General features: G+C 38.0%; 1 long non-coding RNA gene across 1 annotated transcript in view; it reads right to left on the reverse strand.

Annotated features, from left to right (window-relative positions):
* Positions 1–15841, reverse strand: part of LOC139694352 (uncharacterized) — a 532868-nt gene that overhangs the window by 299139 nt on the left and 217888 nt on the right. Inside the window, exon 3 of the long non-coding RNA XR_011702121.1 lies at positions 14083–14123. This is a non-coding gene — a long non-coding RNA (uncharacterized lncRNA). The remainder of the gene's footprint in view (positions 1–14082; positions 14124–15841) is intronic.

Consider the following 15841-nt stretch of genomic DNA (forward strand, 5'->3'; position numbering starts at 1 on the left):
ATACAGCGTATTTAGTTCCAATTGATTAAAAGGAAAACATGTCAAAAATATAAATCTTAATGCAACAAAAAACATCGAAACTCTTCCTTCATAAATTTGGGCTACAAAATTGAAAAAAATGACAGGATTTGGGCACAAAAAACAGTAATAAATAAAGCCTAAGAGCAAAAGCACCTATTTAAATGGCAGTCGATACAAATACACGGTGAATTTGGATACATGCAGGTGAATGATTCCATTGCAGGCCATTTTTCCATGCGTTTATTTCGTTCACTGTAACCCATTTCTCACCTTCCTACAACCAGAACAAAAATTTTTGATTATTGCTCATGTAACCTCTTCCCTCACGTTTACAGCCAAGCCAATCCAATTACGTACTGTAGAATTAGCTTGCATTCGACTATGTAAATTCTTCCAAACTCCCAGGCTACATCTTTCCCATTAACGTACATCTTTCTCTCCTTTTTCTTCAACAGCCAAGCATTTAGAAGGCAAACCCCTGCGTACATCCATACTCCTCTCCTTAATATTCCGTATTTTCCTTTCCTAATCCTTCAGCCAGTTACTACTCATACTCTGAGGAAGGTGGCTGGCATCAACAAAATATAAATCTATCAAGTGTGTCTCTTTTTCATGTGTCTATATTTGTTTATATACTTTGTTCACGTAAGGGTTATCTCCGTTTCTCTCTCTCTCTCTCTCTCTCTCTATATATATATATATATATATATATATATATATATATATATATATATATATATATATATAAAGGAGAGTGTTTGTTTGTATGTATGTAATTTGTTTACTTTTTGCTGTCATAGAAACAGCATTTTTCCAACTATGCCAGCAGGATACTTTTGCAAGAACACTATTGTATTCAGAATTGCCAAGATATTATACGTGGAATACATCAAGGAAAGTCTTTTGTAGAAGAAAAATGGGCAACTTTGATCCTGAGAATAATATTTATTCATGTGACGCATTGGGCCGAGTCTACACAGTCCATCCTAACAACGCCGAATGTTATTTTTTAAGAATGCTTCTACATACCATTAGAGGACCTCGCTCATTTGCAGAATTAAGAACGGTAAACGGAGAAATATGTGAGACATTCAGAGAAGCTTGCCAGAATTTAGGGTTGCTAGAAGGAGATCAACACTGGGATGACTCACTGCGAGAGGCCAGTTTGATTTCTCTTCCAGGACAAATCCGAATTTTGTTTGCCATCATAATAACCTCCTGTAATCCATCTAACCCAAAAACAATATGGGAAAAATATAAAGAATCAATGAGTGAGGATATACTGGCTAAAGTTCGAAGTGAAAATCCTACATTGGATATTACGTTTAACTCCGACATTTTTAATAAAACTTTTATTATTTTGGAGGAAAAGTGTATCACCATGGTTAACAAGACTTTAGTGGAACTCGGTCTTTTTGCACCTGTACAAGATCAACAGGGTGTATTTTATCCAGATTATATACGTGAAACTAGCTACAATGTCTTAGACTTAGAAGCATACATCGCGGATAAAAAACCACTTTTTAATGAAGATCAGAAATTCGTGTACGAAACAATAATGGATTAAGTAGATAAACAAGAAGGAGGTATCATTTTTCTTGATACTGCTGGTGGCACGGGAAAAACATTTTTGATTAATTTAGTTCTCGCTGAAATCAGGGTTCATGGAGAAATTGCTCTAGCCGTTGCATCTTCAGGTATTGCAGCGACATTAATGGAAGGAGGAAGAACAGCCCACTCTGCCCTTAAGTTGCCCCTTAATATTTCCCGACAAGAAAATCCCACAGGCCATATAAATAAAACAAGCGGCCAGGCACAAGTTCTTATAGAATGTAAATTGATAGTATGGGATGAGTGTACGATGGCTCATAAAAAATCTCTTGAGGCCTTCAACGCAACACTTCAAGATCTTAGCGGAAACTGCAGTTTAATGGGAGGAGCTCTGGTACTCCTGTGTGGAGACTTCCCTCAAACTCTGCCTGTCATTCCAAAATCGACTCGAGCCGATGAAATTTATGCCTGTTTAAAACATTCTGTTCTATGGAATCATGTCCAAGAAATTAGCCTTAAGCAAAACATGCGAATCCTCTTAAGAGATGGGAATGCTCAAAATTTTGCAAATAAACTTTTGGAGATTGGAGAAGATAGATTAGTTATTGAAGCATCTGGTATGATAAAATTGTCATCAGATTTATGTGTATCGGTGAAAACTGTCCGCGATATGATACGAGCAGTCTATCCTAACGTTAATCAAAATTATAAAAATTTAGAATGGTTGCGAGAAAGAGCCATTCTTGCTCCTAAGAACGATTATGTTAATGAAATTAACAAGGAGATACTAGCCATGCTGCCAGGAGACGTGATTGAATATAAATCGGTTGATACCATAGTGGATGCTGACGAATCCGTCAATTATCCAACGGAATTCCTAAATTCACTTGATCCAGCTGGATTGCCACAACATTGCCTAATACTTAAAGTAGGATCTCCAATCATTTTATTGCGAAATTTAGATCCACCAAAACTCTGCAATGGGACACGATTGTGTGTGACAAAATTAATGAAAAATATAATCCAGGCAGTCATTTTAACTGGAAAAGGAAAAGGTGAAATAATTTTTATTCCACGGATACCTCTAATCCCAACTGATCTTCCCTGCAACTTTAAACGATTACAGTTTCCAGTCCGGCTAGCTTTTTCAATTACCATTAATAAATCAAAGGGACAGTATTTAAAGTTTTGTGGTGTTGATCTAAGATCGCCATGTATTAGCCACGGGCAACTTTATGTTGCTTGCTCCATAGTAGGTTCGCCTAAAAATGTATATATTCTTTCTCCTGGATATGAAACAAAAAATGTAGTTTATAAACAGGTGTTAAATAAAAAAGATTCTTAAATTTGTATGAAGTAGTGTATTATTGTACTTTATAATTTGTTGTTTTCATTTATGTAGTATATTTATATTATTGTTTCTCCCTAACCCGTGCAAAGCCGGGCATTCAGCTAGTATATATATATATATATATATATATATATATATATATATATATATATATATATATATATATATATATATATATACACACACGAGGGTCATCCGGAAAGTAGTACCCGTTCGTGAAATAAAGACACAAAAGTAAATATTAACAAACATAAAAAATTTTATTTGAAAGAGGATACTTTAAACTACTTCTCAACATAATCTCCAAGCAAATTAAGGCATTTGTCATAACGTGTGACAAGTTTCTGTATTTCTGCTGCATAGTCCTTCGCCGCCAGCTCATTGAGATACAGGGTCACTCCTTCTTTAAGTTCTTCAGATGGTGTTTAACAATTTCATGAACAATTGTTCGAGAAACATTGGGAAAATGCTCACAGATGTCATCAATTGTGACGCGCCGATCGTTCCTCACGAATTCGTCAACTGAGCTCACCAGTTGGTCTGTAATGACAGACGGTATCCCCGAACGCTCATCGTCGTGTGTGTTCCCCCTCCCCATGTTGAAGTTGCGACACCACCGCCGAACAGACGACTCGTCCATTACATTGTCTCCATACACCTCCTTTAATTGGCGATGAATATCACATGGGCGAACGTTTCTTGCATTGAGGAATTTAATCACTGCCCTCACTTCACAACTGGCGGCGTTCTCAATTTTTTTAAACATTGTAAACAATCACAGAAACAACACAGGCAATGCTAGCGTCACGGTACTTGGCTCAGAGAAGGCAGACAAGCCACTGAAGCTATCTGACCTCGTCCAGCGGCTACTCGCGTCGTCAGCACTTCATGCGGCACGAACGGGTACTACTTTCCGGATGACCCTCGTATGAAGGCAGACAAGCCACTGAAGCTATCTGACCTCGTCCAGCGGCTACTCGCGTCGTCAGCACTTCATGCGGCACGAACGGGTACTACTTTCCGGATGACCCTCGTATGTATGTATGTATATATATATATATATATATATATATATATATATATATATATATATATATATATATATATATATATATATATATATATATATATATATATATATATATATATATATATATATATATATATATATATATATATATATATATATATATATATATATATATATATATATATGTATATATAGGGACAGAACTCTTGTCAGAGTTCTGTCCCTCTCTTCCTTGATAAAGGTGGTCACGACCACCGAAAATTCGAAAAATAGTGAGGTCTCTTTTTTGTGTGTTTTTGTCTGTGTCCACTAGTGCTAAGTGTTATAATATATATATATATATATATATATATATATATATATATATATATATATATATATATATATATATATATATATATATGTGTGTGTGTGTGTGTGTGTGTGTTCAATTTGTAGCATGTTTGGTATGTAATCACCCCCTGCCATGCATTGCCCTTAGCATGTAGAATAAAGAGATCCAGTTAGGGTCTCTTAATACTGTGTTTCTAAGTTTAATATGCCATTGCCACGATTGGCACTAACCTTTAATTCACATTTGTGAACATGTTTTGCAACTGAGGAACAAAAATGGTTTCCCTTCTCATTTGAAGAGAGGGAGAATGCCTATTCAGCGTATTATTAATGGTATGTGTAGTGTATACCCATTATTATGGTATAGTACGCATTTTTTTATCAAAGTAATTTTCCGGCAGCAAATAGGTTAACCAGTTTTCATTAGATGGATTTACTCGTAAGTCCAGGAAATTCCAGCAATTCCAGTGGCCCCGGAATATGTTCGAAGGGCGTCGTCATAAGGAGCTACATCTATTACATGGAAACAGATTCCCCCACCAACTCCTGACTGCATTGTTCGTGTAACGAAGAATCGATATGCAAGAACCGTAAAAGAAGAGCTCCCGTAAAGTACGCACCTTTTCCAAAATGGGAAACACGGACATAATACCTTCACGAGGAGCGGAGTCATTTCATGCGCATTAAGTATTCATTGATGTCCCTATAAAAAAACTAAAACAAAGCTTTCCAGAGGAATAGAACGACATTTTAAAAAGTTTGAAAATTCGTGTAATTGTTCAGAAGCCCCAAGTTTTTCCCAAACCGAGGGAACAATAAAGTTTCCCTTCTCATTTGAAGAGAGAAAATAAAAAATGTTAACACGCCGTAAAATAAAAATATCGCACGAACGGAAACATAAATGAAATAAGCAGGCAGGTGCGGGCGTAAAGAAGGAAACAAAGGAGAACAGGAAACAGAATCAAATTAAAATACGGAAGGAATACTTGAATCGAGGTAGGAGAAAGACTCCAGTGGGAAGTCGTGGGCCGCAGAGAAAATACTTGAGCCGAAGAACACTCTCTGATTATGTATAATGCGTGGCGATAAATGAGTTGCCACATGTCGTATAGGACAGTGGTGGCCTCAACTTTCCGTTTACAAGTACTGCCCAATAAATACGCCAACTGAGGCCATAAAAACTTTCTTTGGCAAAATTTGGTCTGCATCGATTTTGTCCCCTTCAAAGTAACTCTCAATTCGTTACTATGAACTTATTCCATCTTCTTTTCCACTGTTTAAAGCACCCTGGGAAGTCCTCAGCAGTTAGGCTTTTTTTAGTTATCTCGTCAATTCTTGTTTTATTGTATCTACATCTCTCCAGTGATGTCCTCTCATCACATTTTTTGCATTTTGGGAGTAGGAAAAAGTCGCAGGGGGCGAGATCTGGCGAATAGGGTGGATGATCAAGGATGGTGATCGGTAAGAACAAGGCACCGCACACGATCAATGCTGTCGTCAACACAGATGGCTGAAGGTCGTCCCGGCCCTGAATCATCCGTGGCGTCTTGTCGGCCATCTTTTAAACGCTTAATCCACTTGAACACGGATGTTTTCTTCAGACCAATATCACCGTAAACAGCTGTCAACATTTCAGTAATTTCTTGATAACTTTTACCTCAATTCACCAATACCTCGATTTTGATTCATTTCTTCGTTATTTCGTCAATTTCCACTTTGGACAACAAGTAAAACAAGGCCAACAGAAACTAACATAACTGGCACCATACGCACAGCTCGACGATCCGCCAAGCACAGACGGCTCATTGGGTCTCAGGCAACTAGCATCGCTAGTGGGCGGGGCTATAGTCCGCATCATGGCCGACAGATTGCACCAGTTCGTGTATTTATTGGGCAGACTACGTATACTCCGGTTCTCTCCCTGGTCCCGTTTCACCAAGAAAAATTGTGATAATGTAAACGCTCTTCTTCTGGAACAAACTACCGTTTACTCAGGTGATAGTGGTAAATAGTAGGGGAGGCCTAACACCCATGGTCATTTTCGTCACTGGGTAGGATTAGGTGGGTACGTATTGTATTGGGTAGGGAGTTCAAGCAAAGGAGGAGGGGTGGGTGTCGGCATAAGCCTCTTAACGATAGGCACCATTGAGTCCACAGTTTGACGTTCCATCGGACGGACGGAGTCCTCACGCAAAGTGCTCTCCACAAAACACCCCAGGTAGGGATGATGATACCACTGCAAAATCCGTCCACATCCGGGATTCGTACAAGGCCCTCCGTGTGAGAAGCCAGTACATTAGCCACCACACGGTCCCGATCCGCTCTTCCTGCAGTGAAGTCCTAGAGTGAAGTATACTTTTTCACGCTGATTTCTCCTATTAACTCATTAATGTAGCGCAATGGGAACAAACTTTCCAGGGGAGATCTGATAGTAAAGAAACATTTTAACATCATTCCAATAGCTGATAATTGAAGTTAATATTTAACACAAAACAAAGACGATTTAAATCCGATTGAAGAAGCTTTGATGACAAAATAAAATGCTTGAACATGAAAATATGTTACAGGGTCCTGATCTCCTTTTGAACAAGTACCCTCGGAGGATGACGACAGTCAAAAACGCTGAGTTGGAAATGGATATAGGATTTCATTACATTTATAAAGGTTCTAGTTTAACCCTCCAACGGAATAGGAAGCATGGTACATAAGGTTACTTCATGTGGAGAACATGTCGCGGACTCCCAACGATCGTAATAACTCAAACATGACAACCCCCTGCAGAATATTAACAGACGGTCTGCGCTCAAAATATTAACAGCTCTCTCGGATAAACACTTTGATTTTCCCCTTAATTACCCGGTCTTAAAGCGAATGCGAACGCATATCATGAACGACGCCATCAAACTCCTTTATCGTATTTCCCAGTTTCCCATGGAGGAGGCACCGTATGACATACTATATCGAGTGGATCGGTTCGGCATTTTGCCTCGCAGTAATGAGCGATAAAATCTACGGCGACTGCGAAGCCCACGGAGAACTGACTGTGAGAATGGGAGGGCTACTTTCCCAAGAACAATGCTTAGGAATGGTGATAATTAAAGTGAGCAATAAATGAAAAAAATGTAAGTATGCAAATAGTAAGGAAAGTCAAAGGAATTTCAAGCAAGCAATATCAAGAAGAGGTGTTGGCCAAAACTGAACACTTTTGAAATAATACTACTACATATAGAGCACTGGCATTGTTTTTTCCTTTATTTGATGACTTGATGATTGTTTTAGAAGGATATAATTCCCTAATGTAGTACTTTGAATAGAAAAAAACATAAATAAGTAATAAATACGTCGTAACAAAATGCACTATGTGATATGATAATGTATAGCAATCTCGTAAAATATGTGGTTATTATGCCACTTCCTGATGCACCTTTGCTTTAGTAACTCGGATCGAAAACCTATTTTGCACGACTGCAGATATGTGTCAACGGGATACGATAAGACAGACCAAAGCCGACAGGCTAGCAAAATAAAAAAAAATCACGATAAGACACTTCGGTAAACAACGGAAATAAAGTCTTCAGCACTTGAAAGAATTCTTGTAAAGTTCTGATACCGATTTATTTAAATAATACTATTCAAAGATTAGTTGAAAAAGTAAATGTCAAATATAAATGGCGACTCACTTCCCGATGCGGCATAACACCTAAATGGCTCTTTAAAATTGGAAGATAATACATGAATTTAATCAGTGCTGCCCAATGTTTATGCTCGTGTCCAAAATCATTACATCAACGTAAAAAGGTCACAAGTTTCACTCTCATGTACTTGTATGTATACCTAAATCGAGAGCGATTCCATCAATGAAAGAACTACGCTCCGGCGAGTCAAGGACTACACGTTCATTGACAATGGATGGAGAAAATCATCGACTTCTGAAGTAACCCATGCGTGAATTACTTCCACTACGTACGCTTGCTCAAAACTACACACATCTCGATGCATGCGGACCCCGAAATAAAGCGCCACAACGGAATAACTTTGGCTGGATGGGGAGCCACTCGTGACGGTGAGGGAAGGCGTTTTTGGGGTCCCAATATTTTCGTTTAAAATGCACCCTTACGAAGTTTCACACCCCGACTACCTCCTTCCGCCCGCCTCCCCAAGATCTCAAAGCACTTCCACCCCGTGTTGCATATTTATGAGTCGGCTGCCGCGCAAGTATCTCCCGCTCGCCCTCACCCTAACACACCCCTCTCCCCAGGAGCAGCCACTCCACCTTTCTCCCCCACTTCCCGTAGGACTCATAGGACACGCACCCTCTCGTCCCACCTTTCCCACTTTTCATGGAGACGTCACCCGTACTCCTCCCGATCGCTAGTCCTTCCAGCCGCGTCTGTCCCATGCCTCGCCGGCCGGAATTACAATACTACTCCGCCACTCCCCTTACCTCTCTCGGCCCCATCCCTGGCCATGATTCAAAAAAGGACATCCCTCCTCTTCACACGGCGCTCAGAATCAATACCACGCATAGGCCGAGTCCACTGTTTGTCTCTTTCATCGTCTGCCGTACGTTAGGCATCGTAGAGTGTCCACCGCCGGCATTTAATCAGGGATTAAAGGAGAGGAAAAGGGGCATGTAGGAGAGGAATAAGAGGAGGAGCACGCTGGGTTTTCGATTAAAAATGTATATTTTTTTCGGCAACTAGATGGAGTGGTAAGAAAATGACCGCCATATTAATCAGGTACGTAATCGAGAGAACGAAGTCGAAAGTCAGGCAGCTCTTAAAACTACAGGTATCAACTCACGGTGTTTCATATTGTCCGTCAATATCCAAGATATTACTCGCACCGTCTCTAACATTATAACCTTAGGTCTCAAGTGAAAACTCTAGAAGTGCTTCATCGGAAACAGAAAATACTATCTAAACGTTAAATAAATCAGCACGATGAAATATACGCACAGCCAGCGTGAACTTAGTTACTTTATTAAATTTTATTCATTAAAGATTAAATTTAACTCTTTAATTAATTATGTTATTCTAAGGAACACATTGTTCCAATGACTTCATCTAATTCCCAAAAGACCAATATTCTGAAATAAGATTAAATTAAGGGTACTTTGTCCATATTTCTGAGTGGCGAGAGTGTATATATATATATATATATATATATATATATATATATATATATATATATATGTATATATAAAACTTTTTGAAAGTCTCACGGACGTGAATAATAATGTATAACACTTAGCACTAGTGGACACAGACAAAAACACAGAAACACACAAAAAAAGAGACTCACTATTTTTCAAATTTTCGGTGGTCGTTGCCACCTTTATCAAGGAAGAGAGGGACAGAACTCTATACTATATATATGTATATATATATATATATATATATATATATATGTACATATTTCCGAGTGGTGAGAATATGTATATGTGTATATATATATACACACATATACATATTCTCACCACTCGGAAATATGTACAAATTGCTCTCAATATCGTCTGATTTCAGTTTGATGGTTTATGATAAAATTTAGAACTCTTTTATACCTGTGATCTGCTCAATTCCACCTTCCCCACTATTTTCCTATGTTCGTCCTTCATATGAGTTCCTATCCCTTTTCCTGATATCTACAAACACACATAGCTCTAGCTATATACAAATGTATACATACACAAACATATGTATATATATATATATATATATATATATATATATATATATATATACATCGTATATTCATTCGCATCATCTTGTTTGAAAAGAAGGCAATTAAGGACATAAAAATCATTTCTGTATCTCCTTTCCCAACTCAGGGCTGCATTTTTTTTCAATAGCTTCAATTAAAAAGTAACTGGCGAAAACTCTTTCCGGGGACTCCGAAGAAGCAAAAGGAAAGTAATGAAGGGGAGTGGAGAAGTATAGCCAGGAGGGAATGTTTTTGTTTCTCAAGACTCTCTCTCTTTCTCTTTGGAAGAAAGGGGAGAAAAAATTATGAGAGTTTTGACGCCGGCTAAGATAAAAACTTTTTCGAAAAATCGTTACAAAACGTACATTTTTAAAGAGAATCGAGTTTAAAAAGTAAAAAAGGAAGCCTTGCCTGTTGACAGCTTGCTTTTGCACCTCTCTCTCCGAAATAATGTCGGAAAGATCATTCTCTAAGAAGAGAGGGAGAGAAATAAACTGAAATAAAACCCCTTCCTATTTTTCTACCGATGGTGTAGTTAACGTAACGCGAGACGAAAATAAGAGGAGAAGCTCATCCTTCACGGGTAATTAACGAGGGAATTCGGTACATGAAAGCATTCCCTTGAATGTAAGACCCGGTCCCTCGAATTCTCTGTAAACGGTAAGCTAGGTAATTAACAGAGCGCAAATAGAAAACCGGTTCCTGTCGAGTCGTCGTACTTATCCTCCCTATTAGAGAACTTAAGATGGGTAAATCAAAGAAGCAGCGATGCCTTTAGGCAAATAAGTGACTGCATTGAGAGGAGAGAGCAGAGATGGCTGATACCAAGCTACCACAGTAGGCAGACAGTGACAAAGCCATAGTTCCGAAAGGCATGTTTCCTTGCTTCAAAGTACCTCTTGTCATCTTGCTTTGAACGCACAGGCTCCCACCGGCACATCAACGAATATAAACGCGTTCTCCATCAAGTGTTTGCAAATGCATGCGAAAATGGACGGTATAGTTAATTGGTTGGAAGCAAATTTTCCTCCATTGTTATTATTAATTTATAGGTATAGTTAATTGGTTGGAAGCAAATTTTCCTCCATTGTTATTATTAATTTATGCATTGAAGATTCCAGAAGATGCCTAAGAAACAAATACATATTATCCCAATGCTTAAACTACAACAAGTACATGATAAATATGATTATTATGATACACGGGGATTAAATATTAATTTTAAATCTATGAACACTTTCTTTAATCGAGGAATAAAAAATAAATGTTCCTATCTCATCATTTTCCCTGCTTGAATATATTAGGCCACATTTATTACTCTGAATGCAAATTAAACACCATGTTAATCGACTTTCAATAATTGTGAACTTGGTTCGTAAATAATTAAATTTTAACTCTTCATCGGCATTAATGAGAATTCGGGACGTTAAAGCACTGGAATGACACATCTATCGTTGCTTTCCTTGTAAAAATACGTTCATTATTTATTTATCCATTACTAATTAAGCAACAAACTAAAACATTAAATCTGAATATTAATGTTAATAGTAAATATCATCAAAATGGTATACTTATCATGATAAATAAAGATGTTAACTGTCGTAAACGAAAGCTAGTGAGAGTGACTGGCCTCATGTTATTTTCAAATACTCTCATTACGAAGCGAAACAACATGACATATTTTTTGTTATTCTAAGGTTAGAGTTTTTATTCAGTTGAGTCTTTCAAAATATGTCTGAAAAAAATACGCAGCATTTAATAAAAATAAGTATCAATCACAGCAAGCTACTTCCGATCATAAGAAATTTAGCACAGTATAAACTATTCGTTATTCCATTCATAACAGTCACAAATTAAGCTCAGTCACTAATCAATCTCGTCTCGTGAATAGCGTAAAACTAAAAGCTTGAATTTATTCTTAAATTTTCATTCTCCACGCACCAAACCAAAGTTAAAAAGATGATAGAAATTCAATGAATACTTGATAGGATTTAAAAAGCGATATTATAAATAATTCCTTAGGTAATTCATCGACCCTCCTCCTTCAGCATGCGACTCTTTAAGTGTGATTAAATATTCATCGCAAAACGCATAATACTATGCTGAAAACAACATTCAAGCTTACTTCTAGCCAGGAAAAATGACAACGGTTTGTCTCACAAAATCTGCCTCATCTGAACTCGAATAACCAATTGTTGCATCGAATAACCAGCTTTGGAAAGGAGTCAAAGCAGACGAAAGGGAAAGATTCATTACCCTGAGATAATTGAGTTGAATCAAGTGGCATAAAATTACATACCTGAATCGTATTCTACAAATCATCAAGAGACATTGAAATGAGTAAAGGTTTAATTAGTCATGGCAGGTGACGGAATCTACGGCGAATCATGCCGTTAGGAAACATTTTAAACTCATTTTCAAATCGGTCTTCGACGTCACTCCGAGTAACTCCTCGGTCATAAGCTCAACTTCACGTTGCTGCGATATCATACCCCAGACTGCTTAAATTTCAATGGCGTGAGAAGGAAAACAATGAATATTCATGAGAAATTCATTACCTACGCAAGTTTTTAAAATCGATAGACCGAACCAGTCAGGTCTTCCTCTCCTAATTTCCATTTACGAGGCTATCGCTTCGTGAGAATTAAAATATCCCACCAGACGGTATAACAGCTAATGATATCCGAGCCCTGACACCACGAAAGAGTTCCAAAAAAGGCATCACAAATCTGAAGAACGAGTTGGGAAGCCAAGGGGATGATATATGAGGTGGGGAGAAATACGGGGTAAGGGGGTGAGAAGCCACTCTCCGGCTGAGCAAAAGGACTGCAAATTTGGCTCAATTATCTGCCGGTTATAATCTATCCTGGTGTGGGAAAGAGGATGTCTCCGTCTTTTTAGCTCGAGTGATTGCTCAAAGTAAATGAACGAAACACTGATTTACCGCAAGCATAGTCTTTAGAGAAGGTTTGTTACACGCTCATCGCCACGCACGGCCATGGTCGTCTTACAGAAAACAATATTTTAGGGAACTAATTTTACTCATAAAAATACTAACATGAGGTGCCGTTTGCCTGAATGTATCTATTTACATCAAAACTACCTCTTCTCAACTCTGTATATCGTACGTTGCTAATAGTAATAGAATGTTACTGCGCGAGAAGACCGAGAACTGGGTTGTCTGCGGCGTGGAGGCAGCCTATCGGGTGAAGTCAAGCTTATTTTCGGAGGTCCTGGGTTCAATTCCCTCTGGCCTTGGGCAACCCAACTATAGCACAAGCAGAGCGAAGGATTTACTACACGTTTCTTGAAAACCGCAGGAGGCTCAAGGAAAGGAACTATTTCCCCTCCCCTCACTTTCCCAAATGGTGATTGTCACATGCTATTAGGCTTGACACCTCGGTGACCTCGACCCTCGCCGAGCAAATCACATGGGTTGATTGCTGTGGCTGGCTGATTTAAGGTAAAAAAAGAACAGATAGAGCCACAGAAATGTTGGATGTACTGAAATAGGAGAATTTGAAAAATAGAAGAAAAAGTTAGGCGCGATGTATAGAGTTGTTAAAAAGGACGAAGAAGGGAAAATTTTAATTTTAAATTAATTTTAAAAGGGAAAAAACGACTAATTTTAAGGGAAAACACGACCAAAGTTTCAAAATAAAAATAAGAACACAAAAAAACTAATAGGAAAAAATACTCTTTTTTAAATAGAACTATTGTTGATTGGAACCAGCTGCCTGGAGGTTTGTTTGAGCCCTTTCCATCCAATTTTAGGAGATTTAAGGATAAGTGGAAAGCAGCCACTGTGTAATAAACTTCATTGTAGTTATTATAATATTGTTTGTGTGTGATGTGGATGGCATTTTGTATTTAATGTGAAAGTTTGTTTGCATGTGATGTGGAAGTGTCATTGTATGTAAGAATATTTTGTCTCTTACCTGTTTTTCTAGTGCGTGTATTTATGTTCGTAGTAAGAGTGATCATTGATCAATCTTGACCGTTGCCACCGGGACAATTAGCTAATTGCTACGTAATTCTTAAATAAATAAGAGGCCATAAATCTGTATAAAATCTGCATTGGAGTACTACTCACCAGTAGGCATTAGAAGAGTGCCACCAGGTTATTCAGGGCTCCTAAATAGGGATAGAAAACGGAGAAGAAGGGCATTAGTACTATTTCCTTCATTTTTTTAACACAAGAAAAATACTAAATATAGTACATGTCCAACTTTTCCTCAAGTGCGAAAACTTCATTAGTCAGCAGATATTTTTTTCCTGAGGAATCTCATAGGAAAGCAATTCACGCGGTGCGAAAAGATAGCCATTTTTTCTACTCAAGGAATGTTAATAAGCATTTGCACCGGAGGAGAAGAGGGAAAAATAAAATATAATCAAAGCCTAGCAAACTAAAGTAACAAATTATGTCACTACACATGATGCTATTTAGCTGGTGTCTAATTTAAGGCATAAAAATCAGAGTCATATGAAATGATAAAAGAAGGCATTCCATACTTTTCATAAAATGAAACATCCATGAGCTACAGTCCAACCAAACTTTCTACACTCAAGAGATGGTAGTTTGCCCTGGATGGCAATATGGTGCAGAAAAATTTCTATGTTAAAAACAAATGGAAAAACGTTAAACATAATATATTCACCGATTATTCAATTACCACCGACTGTGTTGCAAAAAGGCTCTAAATATCCAATAATATCGTGCTGTTTTCATTATTTAATACATTTTGAAGGGGAAAAATAGAAAAAGAGAGAGAGAGACGTCGAGATAATGACATCACTGACCTTCTTCTCTTAATTCTCAGCGAGACTATATAAGAATAAGACCAAATTAATATCAAAGTAATTATGCTATTTCCATTCCCAAACGATCGATAAGATCAAACGAAGAGGCAAATATACTAAACGAAGTCAAGTGGAAGTTTAAACTAAATGACTCAAATTAAACTTGGTGTAAACTTACAGTAAACTAATTCTTAGTTCCTCCCATACAATCTTCGCGCCAAGACTTCAAGAGATATCTGTGATTTTCGAGGTCAAAACACTTAAAAAATGACAAGCTGTTGAAACTGTAGCCAGAACTGAAGATTCACAGGGTGAGATACATTACTCATTAGCTTGTTCGACGTTTGTGAAGTTTTCATTTGAAATAGTTTCTCAATCAAAGCAATTCCATACGCAGACTTTGTCCGTTCCATGATATCCTACGCACGCTCGCTACGATCTATATAACGGATAAACGATAAAGGCGTGAAAAATAGCTCGTGGGAAAACGATAATGTAAACGCCACAAGCGAACGCCGCAAAGTCCCGTTATTCTTTAACTCCGTCACACATCGCAGTGTAACGAGAGAAACCACATCCTCATAGAATAAAAAAAATAATCCAAGTCACGAACCGAGACACACTTACTCACACATGCACAGACAAAAAGAATGGGATATTATTTCCATGCGAACGGACAATGATTAAAAAAATATATGTGTGTATGCAAAGAAGAGAGAATGTCCCTCCATGGGGATCAACCCATTCTAGTCCGACAAAGTCGGCCGACCTTGGCGGATAAGAAAGAATGTCAGGCGGTGCGAAAAATTTTAAGGAGAAAACTGAAAACGCCCCTTCACCTCTCAACGAGGTGAGGCTCGTGAATTTTTTTTTGCGTCGTTAAGAATATTTATATTTAAACTGGAAGACGGCGAAGTTAATAGGTGGAGACCTCTCGGCGGAATAATGACGGGAGCGAAAGGAAGTGTTGGGTTTTTCTCTCCGAGGGGCTAAGTGTGTTTCTTTCCCGGAACAGATCGGAGGGGAGGCACGGAGAAGGGAGTGAAAAATTA

Source organism: Hetaerina americana, unplaced genomic scaffold, assembly GCF_022747635.1.
Source record: "Hetaerina americana unplaced genomic scaffold, ioHetAmer1.1.p SCAF_5, whole genome shotgun sequence".
Taxonomy (NCBI): Eukaryota; Metazoa; Arthropoda; class Insecta; order Odonata; family Calopterygidae; genus Hetaerina; species Hetaerina americana.